Raw genomic sequence first — 17365 nt, 5'->3', positions numbered from 1 at the left:
AATGGTATTTTAAAATTCCTTTCCCTTTGATTCTATTCCTCTTAATGCAGCAATTAAATACCACCTATTATGGCTCACAAATGCAAAGAATCAGCAATCCTCACACAAAAAAATTGTAGGAAATGTACAATGGACCCAACAACTCCTTCCCCCAGAGATTAAGGAAACATGAGAATGCAACAAAGAAGGAGCATTCGGAAGTCGAATGTCAGATTTCAAGGGCCCCAAAGAGAAGATGGAGAGCAGAATCACAAGGGAAGGGATGCTATATCCTTGGGACACGGGGACATTAAGGAAAAAGGGAGAGAGAGGGGAGGGGGATGATATGGAGGCAGCAGCCTTGACATCTACCACCTCCTCCCCCCAGGCCTCAACTGTCCCCTATTAAAGGATCAGAATATCCAACAAGATTCATCAAAGATTGTAAGGGGAAAGGAGGAGAGTCTGTCTGTTAGGCTATCTGGGAAAATACTGGGAAGGTCCCTGGGCAGAACACAGAAAGTACATTTTAGGGAAGGTTCATTCTGAAGAAACTCTTCCCATGGGTCACATGTGCCAGGAGCCATCACCACATTTCTTTAAAATAGAGATGAATCAGTAATAGGATTCTTTTGTCTTTGTACTTCTTCTGGGAAACTAACTTCTCCTTCCTTTTCTCTCTCTCCTTTGATATGATTGTCTCCATTATACACACACACACACACACACACACACACACACACATTTTGGCTACCTTGTGTCACCGATTCATTTGTTCAACAAACACTGAGTACCTCTTATGTTCCAGGCACTGTCCATACCCTGAAGTTTCTGAAATGAATCCCACTCCTTCCCAGGCACTCCCAGCTCAGCAAAGGAAATACCCAGGAAGACTGGTCATTCAACAGTAGAGGGGACATCTGGGAGGCATTAACTCTGATGGGGGCAGGGAGGACGGAAGAGTGAGCCAATAGTTGGGGAGAGAATTCATAGACGAGGACACTTAAGCTGGGTCTTGCAGGTGAGCAGCAGTTTGCCAGGAAAACAAGGAGGGAACAGAGTAATTAAGCTGCAAAGGTGGAGTTGAAAGTTTTATGATCTATAATTTCCTTTATGTTCTGAAACACAGATGTCTTAAAACTCAGGTTGGCATATCAGAAGATCTTTATTAGTTTTCATTGATCAGCTCTTGGGATTAATTTAGAGGTTGGACATATGGTTCTTTCAATCATTAAAAAAGATGAATTTGCTTATTGTGGAGTAGACCGCCATTCTATTCACCAACATTCTTCTAGAACCTGGAAGCGCGGACAACTCTTGCTTCAATCATGAGATTTCTGTTCTCAACTGTTTTGGAGAGTACATTACAGAGAGTTGGGTCAACTCAGCCGCATGCAAACTGCAAAACTCCAAATTTAATTCCCAGCTTGCATCCTAAATTTTCTAAAACTATGATGTTACTTCAGCCAAGAAACAGACGGATAGCTATTCGACTTTTGGTTATGTTCCTAAGCAAATGTACAGATGAAGTAGGCATAACAAACAGAACATGTTACAACCCACAGCTCTCAAATTATTTCCATTAATTGTTGAGTTTAGTGGTCATACTTCTTTGGGTACAATGATCTCTTATTTCTTGTACTGAGGATTTTATCTTTCCCTTCTGCAAGCCTTTTAAATGATGAAACATGGGCACTCTGATTATAACCAGTGACACTGGTGTTAGCTAGTTTTTCCTCTATTACTGTTCCTCTATTATCTTCTTCATTGGCACCACTGTATATCAAATCTGTAATCTTTTTCAAATAGGCAAAAATACTTTCTACATAAGATTTGAGCTCCCTTAAAAAGTAAGAAGCATTAAACTGGTGAATAGGTTTGCAGAGCATTTATCATTAATGTTAAAGATCTATGATCCCAAACCCATCAACAGGCAAACCTGGGTTAGGTACTCAACCTCTTTGTGACTTAGCTCCTTCTAAGAAAAGTGGAGATGACAGTACTTTATAGGGTTCTTATATGGTTTAACGCAATAATGTCTGTAGCATACATAGGTTAGCACAGGGCCTACCCACTGAAGGCACCCAGCAAATAACCCATTTATTTGGCTCATGATGAGTTTTTTTTAGTAGCCAACAACCTAAAGGCACTGAACAAAATCTAATACTTAGGATTTAATAAAAATGTCTCTCCTTTATGCTTACATTCATTAGTAACATGTCATAACTAATGCTTTTGATATAAGAGGACGAAAAACCATTTCAAAATCCATGTAATCAAACATAAACTACCTCAGGGAAACAGAGAAAGTGCAATATTGCATGAATAGTGGAAAATTATATCTATAACACGCTTCTTAATTCTGATTTAATGAAAATAAAGGTGAATGTCATATGTGGTTATTTTAATTAGAGCTTATATCAAGGTGGTTAAAAATAGTCAAATTTTGACAAACAATTCTTCAGCATTCAATTAACATTTGGATCAAATTATAATTTCCCCCCATGCAATTCAAAGTGATAAAATAAACCTACCTTTGAAGCAAACAAATATTTTGTTCAATGATTTCCACCCTTAATAAAAAAAAAAAGAAAAGAAAAGAAAAAGGCTCGCTTAAGCCCACAGCTAAAGAGTAAATAAAATGTAAATGTCTTAGGAACCAAAACAAAAAACAAAAACAAAAGTCAAAGTTAATACTCTTTCAATTCATTAAATCGTTCCTGACACACAGCACAACACTTCCAACTGCTAATTAATGACATTCTGAGATTTCAGGAATTGATGAGAATGTTCACAGTGAAATTCAATCTGTTTCTTTATGAAAACTATCTTGTGCTTACCATACACCATAGGATAATTAAACATGGATAGCCAGCATCCAGCTGGCTCTAGCAAGGGTTCACAAACACCCACAAACTGCCTCTGTCTTCCCTCTAACCGAAGGCATGTGAACACAGAATCCTCTGTCAAAAGCAAAACAAGTAATAACACAACAGACCCACTTTTCACCTGTAAAGAAAATTTTCCAGAAAATTTATTTAAAGAGGAGACACAATAAAATATATCTGCTGATGTTCCCTCCTCTGAACATTTTTCAAAACCTGTAACCTGAGTTTCCATTGCCCGTAATTAGTCACAAATACTTTCAAGACACATAATCTGACAGGAAGGCCCCTGGAGACGTCTCTGAATATAGTAAAGCAAGCCAGGAGGTTAAAACTCCTTCTTCACATTTTTCTTCAACAAGATCTGCTAAACCAAGGAAATTATTTGATTTGCAAGACCATTAGCCACACTGACAAATTAATTTCATCAATCACGGTAAAATGGGATGAAATTGAGAATTTTTTTTTCATACTGAAAGTAAATTCAAGGGCACTTAGGGAAGAGATGGAGAAATGGTGTCCCATTATCCGAAAGACATTTTAGCTCCTGTAAGGACCTCATGACTCATAATGCGGGGAAGTGGGAATGAGAAGACACGGTTTCCGCTTACATTTCAAAATGCTTCAGCACACACAACTCTCATTGGTTTAAATTATTAAAATCTGTGAATGAACAAACCTCCCCCACAATACATCCGTTCCTGGGAACGGGACGCCGCACACAGCACACAGCACTCCAGCGCTGGCTCGTTATGGGGAAGAAAGACAAGGTGCATGCTTGCTGATGAAGCATTAAACCTCGAGCATTTCCCAGCTCACAAAGCACTTGAACGTATTAACGTTAATATAAAACAAGACCAAGTTAATTCTGCCACCAGGATGCTGCTACTGGAACCCTCCTGCATTTACGCCACCATTAGTCTGTCACAGCTTCTCATTCACGCTCTTAAATTAGTCATTCATTTATTCAGCAAGTATACTCTGGGTTAGATTTTGAAAGATTGTTCAGGTGATGCCAAAAGTTTAGACTTTTACTAAGGGCAATGCAGAGGTAGTGAAGGGTCTTAAGTAGGAGAATGACATGATCAGATTTTTATTTTAGAAAGATGAGAGCTGGGAGGTTTGGGGGGCTCAGTCAGTTAAGCGTCTGCTTTTGGCTCAGGTCATGGCCCTAACATCTTGGGATGGAGCCCCACGTCAGGCTCTCTGCTCAGCAGGGAGCCTGCGTCTCCTTCTCCCTCTGCTGCCTGCTCTACTTGTGCTCTCTCTCTTTCAGTCAAATAAATAAATAAAATCTTAAAAAAAATTTTTTTAATAAAAAAAAGAAAGATGACAGTTTGGATATTATATGGGATGCACTTAGGAGTAGATACCTGGAAAGCAGCTTAAGAGGACTGCACTATCGCAGGCAATAAATGCTGATGGCCAGAAGGCTATGGGAGCAAAATTCAAGAGAATGAAATAGAATCAAGACATACAAGGAAGGTTACCAAAGAAAAAGAAGGAACAAAACAAATTTGGAGAGATGGTTGGGAAATGATGTGTTCAATTTATAACCAGCTGCATTTAAGGTCAAATGCATAGTTAGTGCAGAACAATGAGATACCTATCTGGACCTCACAAGCGGGTGGGAGGAGGATCTATATTTGGAAGACACATCTCCAATACAAATGATTATTCAAGGGGTGGCAGAGATAGCGCAGGTAGAAATTTTAAGATTAATGGAAAAAAGCTCAGAAGACTAAACACTAAGAAAGCACCCACATTTTAGAAATGGGCAAAGAGGGAAAAGAATAAAGAAGGAGAAGAAAAAAGAAACTGCAGAAGTACGTAGAGAGAAAACCAAGATCAAAGACTTCAAGAAGGCAGCAGTCATGGCAAGAGCTGGCAACTGGCAAGAGCTGCCAAGTTGTCAACCGAAATAGAAAAGTGCAAGGGATTTAATAAAAAAAGGATGACAGATGAGTTGGGAATCTTGGTTGTACAAATGCTCAACTGGACTGAATTAGGTTGCACTTGGAGATGAGGGATTGGAGACGAGTATAAAGAACATTTTCATGAACTGTGAATGTCCACTTCTAGAAATTTCCGCCCACGAGAACAAAATTGTCAGTTGTGGCATAATCACTGAAATTACTCCAGACCTGGTGCAGCAGTGAGGCAGGACCCAGAGAACAAACACTTGATGACATGAGGGACAGACGTGAGGACAGCTGTTGACAGCGATGGGAAAACAAAGGGGTCTCAACCCCTACTCCTGGCTCTCAGAACATCACTGTGAACAAATGAGCAAATTCTACATTCATTCTTTCATTCATTCATTCATTCAAGAAGTATTTCTTCAGTAGCTGCTACTTTGGGAGCTGTGCTAGATGCCAGGAAGATTCTGGATAAATGAATCCACATGTGCTTCCTGCTCTCCCAAAACCTATAGTAGGGAGCCTGCTGGACATGTGAAAGCCTTGAGATGGAGGAAAATGTCAGTTAAGACCCAAAAGTAGGGGCACCTGGGTGGCTCAGTCCATTGCGTGGCTGCCTTTGGCTCAGGTCATGATCCCGGGGAGCCCTGCACAGGCTGCCGGCTCAGCGGGGAGTGAGCTTCTCCCACTGCCTGCCACTTCTCCTGCTTGTGCTCGCTAGCTCTCTCTTTCAAAAAGAAAAAAAAAAAAAATACTTAAAAAAAAAAAAAAAAAAGACCCAAAGTAATTTGTTCCACTGAAGAGGAGAGCAAAAGAAGGGACTTTTGTTCACGAGGAAACTGGTTCTCCATAAGGCTCAGTGCACAGGTTTTGGAGGGAGGCAGTGGTGGAGGCTGGGCCAGAAGGAGGAAGTCCAGAGCAGGCTGGACTGCCCAGAAGAGGCAACACGCGCTGTAGGGACTTCCATTTGTAGCGCAACTAAAAACATCGGACGTGCATCCTGGAGGAACTGGCTAACAGGACTTGGGGTTTCCAGTGGAATTCATCCCAAATGGGCAGGTCCTGATTAATGGGGCTTCCTGGAGAATTAAAATGTGCAATACGATGGTAGCTTCCGGCACTTGGTTCTCATAACAAAACCAGCCTAGACTTGGTTAGACTGGGGGCCCAGGGAATCTGAGCATAGGACAGTGGAGGCATGGGGATTTTTTTCCCCAATGCCCATTACTGAAACAGCCCTGGTGCTCAGGAGGAAGGTGGACCTTTTGCAAAGGAGCCAGACGGTTCCAGACTGTGGTTCTAAAAGAACCCACTTCTGACCCTGGTATCTTCTGAACCTTTGTATCTCCTTGATGCTCATCTTCATCATTTTCCTCACGATATGTGACTCTCCCCTTCGGGTCCAGTTTTGATACTTTCTTAACAAGGAATTTGCATCCATCATTATCTCCACTACCATGGTCTCCGTAGTTGGCCCATCCTGACATGTTCTGGCCTCACCCAAGATGTCGATCTACAGTTGTATTGGTAGGATATTTGCCTGAAGACCACAGTCCTAACCCACCATGCTGCTCACCTCATAAAACCCCTGAGCACCACCCCTGTCACCCAGGGTCAGGCGACCAGAAAATAAAAGACGCATCACTATCCTGATCCAAATTCTGAAAGAACTAAAATGCCAGTGCTTCCCGCAACACCTTCATGGCCTTCTTTTCTCTTTTATTCCTCAAGACAAAACTCTAGCTACTGCCATCCCCTCAGCCAACCCCTTGTTTCTTGCTAGTTTCATCTGCAGAGACACAAGAGGTCTTTTTCTCGCCAAATATTTGGATCAGATCACATTCCTATGAGCTGAGTGCTACACACTATAAAGTGCCCTCCAAAAGACATATTCTTATGAGTCAGAACGGTCCTCTGGGCCCTAGAATCTTAGCTTCTTCCTAAGTGGCTTCCTCTGGTGGCTTCAAGGCCTTCTGCCAGCTTTCCTGCTGTGCCGATTGCCTTTCCCTTTCCTCCACTCCAACCAAACAAATAATCTTTGGCACTCTGTTTCATCCTTCCAAAACCATCCTCAGACTCCTTCCCCACTGCAGCTGGCAGACAATGGTCCCCTAGTCCATCCCCCAGTTCCTCTGTTTGCCCACAGAAGTTCTCACTCAAATTCTGATCCATACAGATAATGTAGCCACCCCAGGTAGAAAAGGTGAACACACACTTCGGCCCCAAACACCCATCTGGGATGTAGGTGAATGGAGCAGGGAACAGGGTGTGTGACTGTTGAGTGCAGTCCTCAGAATAATATCAGTGTTGGCAAGGGGTGCAAAATAATGGGGAAATCGGAACCACAAGAGAAATACAAGCATGCGTCAGGCTTCTCTTCATTCACTTGTAGACAAAATCAGAAGCAGATGTTTTTATTCACTGCCCTTCGCACTGGCATTCACTGCCTGATGAACTTCCTCTTGCCAGCGTGCTCTCCCTGGGCTTAACCATACACACACTGGCTGCAACTTACTACTCATTTCACCGTGGGCTCTACGAGAGCTTCCCCATTTGCCCATCTTATGTTCCAAGGCTTCCCATGATCTGTGGGCCAGGTACAGTTACAAGCAGCCGTCACTTACCAGCTCTGCTGGGTTTGTGTTTCAAAGCGCTACAATATACACACCTAAAATCACTGAAATTCCACAATGTTCACTGGGGTCTCTCAATGAGTGCAGAGCTGCTCAGTGCAACCTGCCAAACCATGATGCAGGAAATCTAGTCCCAGTGTCTGCATGGTAATCAGCAACATGAAAAAAGTCACAATCAATTTCCACAGATGCCTAATTTACGTCAGGGAAGGTGCACAGGGTCAAGCCCGACATACAGAGCAGCTCAGTGCGATCGTATTATGTTTGCACATTGTGGGAAGGATGGAAGGAACCATCAGGTCCTATGTTTCTAAATAACTGAAATCAAGTGTTTATTCTACTATTCATTCATTTATATAACACTTCTTAAGCATTTAGTATGTGCCAGGGAATACTATTTGTACTGGGGACACAGCAACTTGGAAAAAATAATAAAGAATCCCTGCTGTTGGCAAAAAGATGATAGATGGATCCTGAGTTCTAACAGAGTGCCCTCATTCTGTATCAGTTGTTAGAGGTTGTGATGGTTAATGGTGCCCAGATATTTTGTCGAACATTATTCTGAATGTTTCTGTGAGGATGTTTTTTGGATATTGGTATTTTTTTAATTTTATTTTTAAAGATTTTATGTATTTACTTGAGAGAGAGAGAGAGCGGGGAAGAAGGGTGGAGGGGTGGTAGAGGGACAAGCAGATTCCTGGCTAAGCACAGAGCCCAACTCAGGGCTTGATCCCACGACTCTGAGATCATGACCCCAGCCAAAATCAAGAGTCAGATGCTCAACAAAATGTACCACCAAAGCACCCAAATATTAATAATGAAAACAGCAAACATTGAGTAAAGCAGATTACCCTCCATAACATAGGTGAGCCTCGTCCAATCAGTTGAAGAGCTTAAAGAAACAACGACTGACCTCCCCCAAACAAGATGGAACTTCATCAGATGACAGCCTTCAAATAAGAACTGCAGTATGAGCTCAGTCCTAAGTCTTCTGTCTGACCCGTAGATTTTGGATTTGCCAGTCTCAGCAATCACATGAACCAATTCCTTAAAATTGCCCTCTCTCTATATACACACAAACACACATACACACACACATGTATTGATTCTCTGTCTTTGGAGAACCCTGACTAATACAGGGGTATTCTGATCTCGATGGGAAAGTCTCCAGTCTTAGCATGCCCATACTCATATTCATGTCCATGACGGCGTCTCCCACATACTTCCCAGCACTGGAGGAACTGGTTATCCCTGCCCCTCCCCTGACACCCTTCATGATACACCTGGGTAGGACCCCCACTTGGGTTAACAGCTATCAAGGAAAGCCTGGTCTTTGGAAGTCGGACCCTAGGCACCTACCCCTGGTACCTCCTTAACCTGTTCTCGGGGAAATCGCCCAGTTCTGCTGGCTCCAGAAGTCCCCTACAAACCTTCCTGGGAATGAAAATCAATCCTTAGTTCTGAGCCATACCAGTTTGCATCCTCTGCTGAGTTCATGAAAATGTCAAAGCAGCAGGAGAGTGCCACAGTAGGAAGCGGCAATCAATCCTGCCCCAGAGACAGCAGGCCACCTAGCAGCTCCCGTACTTGCTAACCAGAAACCGTGGACACCACAAAGGTCTGATCCTGTCTTTAAAGTTCTTCATTCCAAAGTATTCATTCGCTCATTGGGATTGGCCTGGATCTAAGTGCCTTTGGGCCCTTCCATACGGTCACGCCTTTGCTCCTGCTTCCCCTCTGTGTGGGGTGCTTTCTTCCATTTTTCTATCAGAAAACTACCCGTTCTTCCAGCCTTCTCTCAAATGTTACATGTTTTCTGAAGTCTTTCCTAACCCCTGCCAGCAAAAGTTAATTACTCCCTTAACTGTGTTCCCAGAGATATTTAAATTTCTTCTGAAGATTAGAAAGGACACATCAAAAACAGGGTCATATTAACCAAATATTCAGACATCAGCCCAATGAAAGGTGTTCGAGAAAACTGAGCTAACTATGAGAAGGTTCAGGTTTTACTGGTTCTATTCTCTCAGTACCAGTCTTTAAAAATGCAATTTGTAGGAGCACCTGGGTGGTTCAGTTGTTAAGCATCTGCCTTCGGCGCAGGGTGTGATCCCAATGTCCTGGGATCAAGCCCTGCATGGGGCTCCCTGCTTGGCGGGAAGCCTGCTTCTCCCTCTCCCACTCCCCCTGCTTGTGTTCCCTCTCTTGCTGTGTCTCTCTCTGTAAAATAAACAAAATCTTAAAAAAAATAAAAATAAATAAAAATGCAATTTGTAAACAGGCTGACAGCACTGGACAGCTCAGTAGCGGCTACTCTCCAGAGATTAGTTGGCTCATAAACCAGATATAAGCCTCAAATATGAGAACTCCAAAATATAAAAACATGTAGTGCAGTGCTCATGAGGTAAGTCCTGGTCATTTCTCTCCACGTAGCTGGGTGTGCGCTCTACAACTACAACTGTTTATATCATAATCACCCTTGTTACCTCTAATCCTTAGATCCTTCCTCCCTAAGAGGGAATGGAATTGTGCTGTCTTCAAAATAGTTCAAGTGGCTATTAATTTATTCCACTGAAATGTCCTAATAAGATGCCTCCCAAACTTTCCAAACCATCACATGTCAAATCCATTTAAATGCTCCGGACTGACTTCAGCACATATCATGTGGTGATTTGCAAAAGAAACAATAAATCTGAGCTAATCGTGGAAATAGATGTTGGACGGGATTGCCAACAGACCATGCTAAGAACTACCATAACCACGCCCTGATTTTTGCAAAGTTCATCTGTCGCCTGGAGCCCGCAGAGCCGTGTTGGGGGGTTGGGCAGGGGCAGCAGCTTCAGTTTGGTACCGAACTTAACATTCACGTTTCCTGGGTGGCTCACATTTAAACATTAATTACACAGAAGTAATAAAATAATCTCACTCTTACTGAAACTCCCAGCATCCTGTGTTTTTCCCCACCACAGCATGAGGGGTGCCATTTTGGCTTTTATACCAGATAAGTCAACTCATCACTTATAATACTGCTCCAGAGCCGGACTGGGTTCCGGCAGCTTCTGGACGTCCTGTCCAACCTAGTGGTTGACACAGAGCAGGGACTGCCCCTTCTGTGCTTGGTCGAGAACCAGTCTCTGGCTGGAGTGTCTTCCATGTCTTTCAAAACTTGGCCTTGATGTTGTATGATGATAAAGGCAAGTCCAATGACTCATGTCCCACTGATTATACCTGGACACTCAGCAGTATTTTATACAAACCCCCTTCTCCTGAAACACTCATGCACCTGGTCCCCAGGGCGCCACACAGCCCTAGTGTCCAGCTTTGTGGCAGTCCTTCTCAAGTCCAGAAGCCTCTTCTTTTTTTTTTTTTTTTAAAGATTTTATTTATTTGACAGACAGAGATCACAAGCAGGCAGAGAGGCAGGCAGAGAGAGAGGAGGAAGCAGGCTCCCCGCAGAGCAGAGAGCCCGATGTGGGGCTCGATCCCAGGACGCTGGGATCATGACCTGAGCCGAAGGCAGAGGCTTTAACCCACTGAGCCACCCAGGCGCCCCCAGAAGCCTCTTCTTTCAGGAGCTCAGGCTTCCAACTTCCCCAAGCTCACACCCTAGCACCTCGCAACCCATTGGACTGTCTTATATCCACCTGCAGGCCGCTGACTTCTTCAAGTATCTCCTTCTCTGGCCTCTCCCGAGAGCTCCAGACAAATCCACACAGCAGACATGCCCTTCCAGCGGGACATCTGGATCAGCTCCGCACAGCCACATTATGTGAGCACAAAGGGCACTCGAATACAACTCTTCTACAGCCTCTCTGGAAATGTGCCCCTGGGACTTCCCCGTATCTGTAAAGAGGCACAATGACTCCCTCAGGCAATACGAGACTGTCCCCTGCTCAAACACCAGGGCTACTTCATCAGTAAATCCCATCAGCTTTATCTCCCGCTTTCTGCGACTTTCTGTCACCGCGGCCTCTCCCCTGGACCACAGTGTCAGCCCCTAACATTAGTGATGGTTTTAAAGTATAAATCGAATCACATCACTTCCCTGTTCAAAGCCAGTCCAGGGGTGCCTGGGTGGTGCGGCGGGTTGAGTGCCGGGTCTAGAGTTGGGCTCAGGGTTGTGAGATCGAGCCCCACGTCAGGGTTCCATGCTCAGCGTGAAGTCCGCTTGGGACTCTCTCTCCCCCTTTCCCTATGCCCCTCCCCTTTCAAATAAATAAATACATCTTAAAAAAAAAAAAAAAGAAAAAGTGCCAACCTAAGGCTCCTCATTACACTCAGAAGTGGTCTGGTTTCTTTTTTTCTGAGGAGGTGGGGAAAGGTGTGGATTAGAGGGAATTTTATATTTGTTGTTTTCAATCTTAAATATATTTTCAGGGTGGGGGGAATACCAGAGATTTCTACTATATAACGCTCCCTTCCTCTGATTCCAAGTACTATACTGATATGAAAATCCAACCATACCCTGTTACAGCTTAAAACCCTTCCATGGCTCCTCACTGCTCTTGGACAAATACCAACATCCTGCTGTGGCCTGTAGACCCTGTTCCACGCCCCCTCCTCCCCAACCGCCAAGGCTGCAGTGAAGCAGAAAGAGGCCCAGATGGGAAGAGCTTAGGCCAGCATTGTTGGCCCTGCCACCTCCTCCCAGCAGCCCTCCCTAATTTTACCCACATGAAGGTCCTCTCTTCAGAACATCCCAGATTCTTACCTTCACACCCTGAGGCTGGACAGAACCAGGTCCCTTTACACCTCTGACTGCCATTCTTCCCCTCCTTCACCATGGTCCCCGCCCCCCCACCAGCCTTCTGGCAGCTGCTTACACAAGCTCATTCCCTCTCGGGGCCCTATTTCCTCTGCCTGGACCGCATACCCTCAGATGACCACATGTTCACACGCTTACTTTGCTCTTACGATCTTCAAAGACCTCTCTCCAGAGTGGCTCTTCCTATCCATAACTGGGCCTAAGCATCCTGTCCCCTTCTCTGCTTTATTATTTAAATAAGTTGTTTAATATCTGTCTCCTCCACTAAAATGCAAACAGGGAGGAAAGGACTTCTACAAACTCATTCGCCACGGACTCCCACTCCGGTCTTGGCTGGCAGTTCAAGCTGACCGGAGCTGGCTCTGCTCCCCCAGCCTACGCGCCGCAGAAAACCCCACCCGGATGCGACTTAGTGACGGCATCTCTGAGATACAGAAAAAAAAGAGTTTAGTTGAGCATCTGAACGTGCTTCTTTCATTCAATGAACCATTTGTAAGACCTTTATTTCCCACACCTGTGCCTGAGGATTGCCTGAAGGACTGAACGGGCATGAAATCAGAACTATTCCAATTGCAAATGTACAGAAAGCCAATTCCAAAAAGCGTATTCCAGAAAGAAGGAAGAAACGAAGAGAGGCAAGGAGGAAAGGAAAGGAAGGAAGGAGAGGAAAAGCAGAGGAAGGAAAGAAGGAAGGAAACAAGCAAGCTTGAAGCCATCCAACGGCTCAGAGGAGGATCTTTAAACAATATTGTTAGGACACATTTTCTCTCCCATCTCTCACCTCGCTCGTCCTCTTTATGAAAGCTGTATTCTCCCCTGCTATCAACATGCTCCCTCTGTGTAGCCAGGGAGTAACAACTGTCAATTTGGGGACTGTAACCATTAAGTAATTCCAGTGGAAAGGGGATTTCTTTTTTCCAAAAGCCTTTTATCAATCCCAGGAATGACTCGAGGGGCCTTGCATCCACCACTGGACAAATGCCTTGTCCAGGGGTACACGCCTGAGGGCGGTGCTCACCCCCGCGGTCCAGCTGAAGAGCAACAGAGCCGAGGCTGGCCAGCGTGCTAAGCAACCAGACTGAAGGAGTGGGCAACCCACAGCCAGCAGAACGAACCAGGATTTGCGAATGTCTTTTTTATCCCAGGTACGACAGATGTTTTTCATCTCAACCTGCACACAGAATTTAGGTCTACAAGAAAATCTCTGCACTCAGCAGCAAAGAGGGGAGGACAAACCTCCCACTCTTTATCTGCTCCCACACAGACCCACGTGGACCTTCTATGTTCACAGAACAACCCAACACGCTCACAAATGCCGGAGAAGCCCTAAAGCCAATCTCCCTAAAGCCAATCTCCTCATTACTTATCTGCAGAGATAAGTAATGATCAACAAGTCAAACTCAAAAGTGAATTACAGGCGGAAATATCAGCATAGTTATTTATCTACAGCTCCCCCTTTGGTGTCATCTGGAATTCCGGTTTTAAAGACCATTCACCCACCAGTAACTCTCAAGTCATTTCTCTGGACGAACCTCTCGCCTCAACCTCACACTGGCCAGTCCAATCGTCTGCATGTCAATATCCAAGAGGCAGCTCAAACCTACGACATGTAAAACAGAAGCCTCCTCTTCCCAAATCTGATCCTCTCTCTTGTCTTCTGCTCAGAGGTGGCAACTCCGTTTCACTTCTCAAGCAAATACCCTTGAACTTGAACTTACCCTGAATTCTCTCTCTTCCACCTGACATCCAAAGCTTCACCCAATCATGTCATCTCTGCTTCAAAGTATGTAAAAAATCAACCTAGAGCTGGCACTTCTCTGCCGCTTACCCCCTGGCCCAAGTCACCAGCATCCCTTACCTGGGCCACTGCAACAGCTTCTCAGCTGGTCTTCCGGCCTCTACACTCAGTGTCCAACCAAGAAACCAGAGTGATCCTGTTAAAAAAAAAAAAAAAAAGTAAGATCATGTCACACCTCTGTTCTCAAATCCTCTGCTACATGCCCATCTCATGAAGCCAGAAGTCAAAGCCAAGGAGCCTTGTGCGATCTGGTCCCTGTTGCCTTCCTGACATCATGTCCTGCTACTGGGCCCCTCACTGGTTCAATTCAAGTCACCTGGGCATTCTTATCCGTCCTCATACATACCAGGCATGGTCCTGTTGCAGGGTTTTGGACTAGCAGTTTTTTCCACCTGGAATCCCCTCCCCTAAAAATCTTTACCTTTACCATTATGAAAGCTGCCCAAATGTACCCCCAGGCAACACTTCCTCTCTCATTTCTTCACCTTATTTTTCTCTCCACTGATGTATAAACGTTTTGTTTGCTGATTGCCTGTGTCTCCCCAACAGACTACAACCTCCATTGAGAGTGGGGGTGTGTGTGTGTGCATGTGTGTCTGTGTGTGTGCTCTATCACCAGTGCCTAAAACTGTGCCTGGGATGTAGTACGTGTTCAGTAAGTATGTGCCAAATTAATCAATTACCTATCTGTAAATTTCTCTTGCCCCCCCACAAAAAAAGAAAAAAGAAAAGTATATGACTTAAAGAAAAACCCTCTCTTGCCTCCTCCTCATCCTCTCGCTCACACAGACTTTAAGAAACAGAAAAATATTTTTAAGAGTATCTGCTTTTTGAGCCCAATAGGTTAAAAGAATGTATTAAATAAGAACTACTTGAAATAAGATACAAGCATAGCAAAATGAAATATGTAGTAAATGAAATAAAATCAGTAGGTATACATAAAAGCAATTCATATCATAGAGAATAAACTTGAGAAGCACTCCCAGAATAAAGGCCAAATGAATAAAGTTGTAAAAAAAAAATGCACAAAAGAAATGGCATATTTGAAGGGCAAATCTTAGATAGGAAACCCACCTGTAAAGAATAAATGGACAAGAAACAATAATAGAAGGAAGGAGAAGATAAAATATTCCAGACCTAAAAAAAGCAAACTTGACATCAGAACTTGATAGGTTAACATCTTCCAGAGAAACTTAATGAACAGAAATAAATATTATGACATAGCCTCATAAAAATTCAAAACTTAAGGAATATTTTTAAGGTTTCCTAAAATCAACCAAACTGGGGAAAAAATTGACTACAGTTTCTTTTCCATTATCTTTGCTATAATAATAAATGCCAGACAATAAGGCCGTTTATAGCACATGGAGGAGAAAAGTTTATGATTTAGGATTTTTATAAGTATCTATGTACTATCCATATGTTAGGACAACATCTGTTAAGTAACTACCCTGCAAATGAAGAATGTTATAAAAAAAAAAATCAGCTAGCAGATGAAAAAAGTTGATAAATTTACCTCCCAATAAGTTTTTTACAAAAACTGACTGATGATACATTCCAGCTCACCAAGAGGTTAATTTAAGTTAAAAAAAAATGAAGGCATTTAAAAGAAAATAATTACCAGTAAACATAGAAACGGGTTAAATTACCAAGAGATAATTAAATAAATACATTAATAGTTATGAAAAAAATGATATAGTCTAACAAATATAATTTTAATTAATATTATATAGTAACTGAAACAGAATGCAAAACATACATTTATTGAAAAAAAGGGTGTGTTATTCCAAAAGATTTGTTTATTGTGTGTTAACTTTCAGATTAATTTCATGGAAGTGTAAATCTGTGTGTGCACTGACGGAGTGGATAATGGTAGGGAAATTTGAAAAGCAAGAGACTAAATTCTTATTAAAATGTGAAGCACTGGTAGAATTTAAAAGAGACTATCTTCCTTCAATATACAAAATTTTGGAATAAACCTAACAAATGTGTGCAAAACATGCATGGAAAAAAACCACAACTCTTTTGAAAGAGACTAAGGACTCAGAGAGAAAGAAATGTCATGTCCGTGGGTCACAATAATATACTCAATTTTTTAGACATTTTGTTTCTTCTCAAATTGAACTCTGAATTAAATGCAATTCAATCAAAATTCCAGACATGTTTTTTTTTTTTTCCAACAGAACTTGGAAAGTCAATTCCAGACTGTATATGGAAGAGCAAAAACCAAGAACAGCACTTGAAGACAGAAAAGGTAAAAGGATTTGCACTCTCAGATCTTAGGACTTACAATAATAAAACTGTAGTGACTGATCACCATAGTGTGGCACTAACTTACGGACAGACAAATGAGACAGAACAGAGATGACCCTCTGAGCCTCTTACACATGAAAATGTGATGTACGGCAGAGGTGGCATTAAAGATCACAAGAGAAAGGATACAAGTTTAATATAAGATGCCAAGACAACTCATTATCCACATGGGAAAAACGAAATTGGATTCCAAATCACAGCACACTCACCACACCAAGGGATTAAAGACTTGAATTCAAAAGTGAAAACCTAAAAAACTTAAACATATAGGAGAATATCATTATGGTCTCAGGTTGGAAGGAAATTCTTAAGTAACATGAAGAGGTAATAAAAGAAATTATCAATACATTCAACCATCTTAAAATTAAGAATTTCTGTTCCTAGAAAGATACCCTGAAGAAACCCTCATGCACTGCTAGCTGTAGTGTAAAATGGTATAACTACTTTGGAAAACAGTTGGGCACTCTCTTAAAATTTAAATGCACACCAATCATACACCCAGCCATTCTACTACTCGGTATGCTAAAAGATAAAAGAAATACATGTTCATCCAAAGGCTTCTGTGAATGGCTTTAACAGCCTAAAAATTGAGACAATGCAAATATGCAACCAAAGCGAAATGGATGGGGCACCTGAGGGGCTCAGTTGGTTAAGTGTCTACCTTCAGCTCAGGTCATGATCCTGGGTCCTCAGATCAAGCCCCGCATCAAGCTCCCTGCTCAGTGGGGAATCTGCTTCTCCCTCTCCCTCTGCCCTTCCCCCTGCCCCCATTAATGCACACACTCTCTCTCAAATATATAAAATCTTATTAAAAATGGGGGGGATAGATAAATTGTAGCCTATCCATATAATTGAGTATTACTCGGTAATAAAAACGAATTAACTATATATGCAACAACATGGATGAATCCAAAATAACTGCACTAAGTGAATGGAGCCAGACAAAACTGAATGCAGACCATATGATTTCCTTTCTATAAAACTCTAAAAAATGTAAATTAATCTAGGTGACAGAAAATAGATCAGTGGATACCTGGAGATGGGGAGTGTAGGGAATAAGAGAAAAGGATTACTAA

At 42.7% G+C, this 17365-nt stretch overlaps 1 protein-coding gene across 1 annotated transcript in view; it reads right to left on the bottom strand.

The window, feature by feature from the left end:
• Positions 1–14055, bottom strand: part of KIAA1217 (KIAA1217 ortholog) — a 682726-nt gene extending 668671 nt beyond the window's left edge. Inside the window, exon 1 of the mRNA XM_044226903.1 lies at positions 14037–14055. The gene's annotated coding sequence lies outside the window, so the exon portion shown is untranslated. The remainder of the gene's footprint in view (positions 1–14036) is intronic.
• Between the last annotated feature and the right edge of the window lie 3310 nt (positions 14056–17365).

Source organism: Neovison vison, chromosome 12 (assembly GCF_020171115.1).
Source record: "Neovison vison isolate M4711 chromosome 12, ASM_NN_V1, whole genome shotgun sequence".
In the NCBI taxonomy this organism is placed as follows: Eukaryota; Metazoa; Chordata; class Mammalia; order Carnivora; family Mustelidae; genus Neogale; species Neogale vison.
Note: the sequence above shows the minus strand (reverse complement) of the source record. Positions and strands in the feature narration are given on the sequence as shown.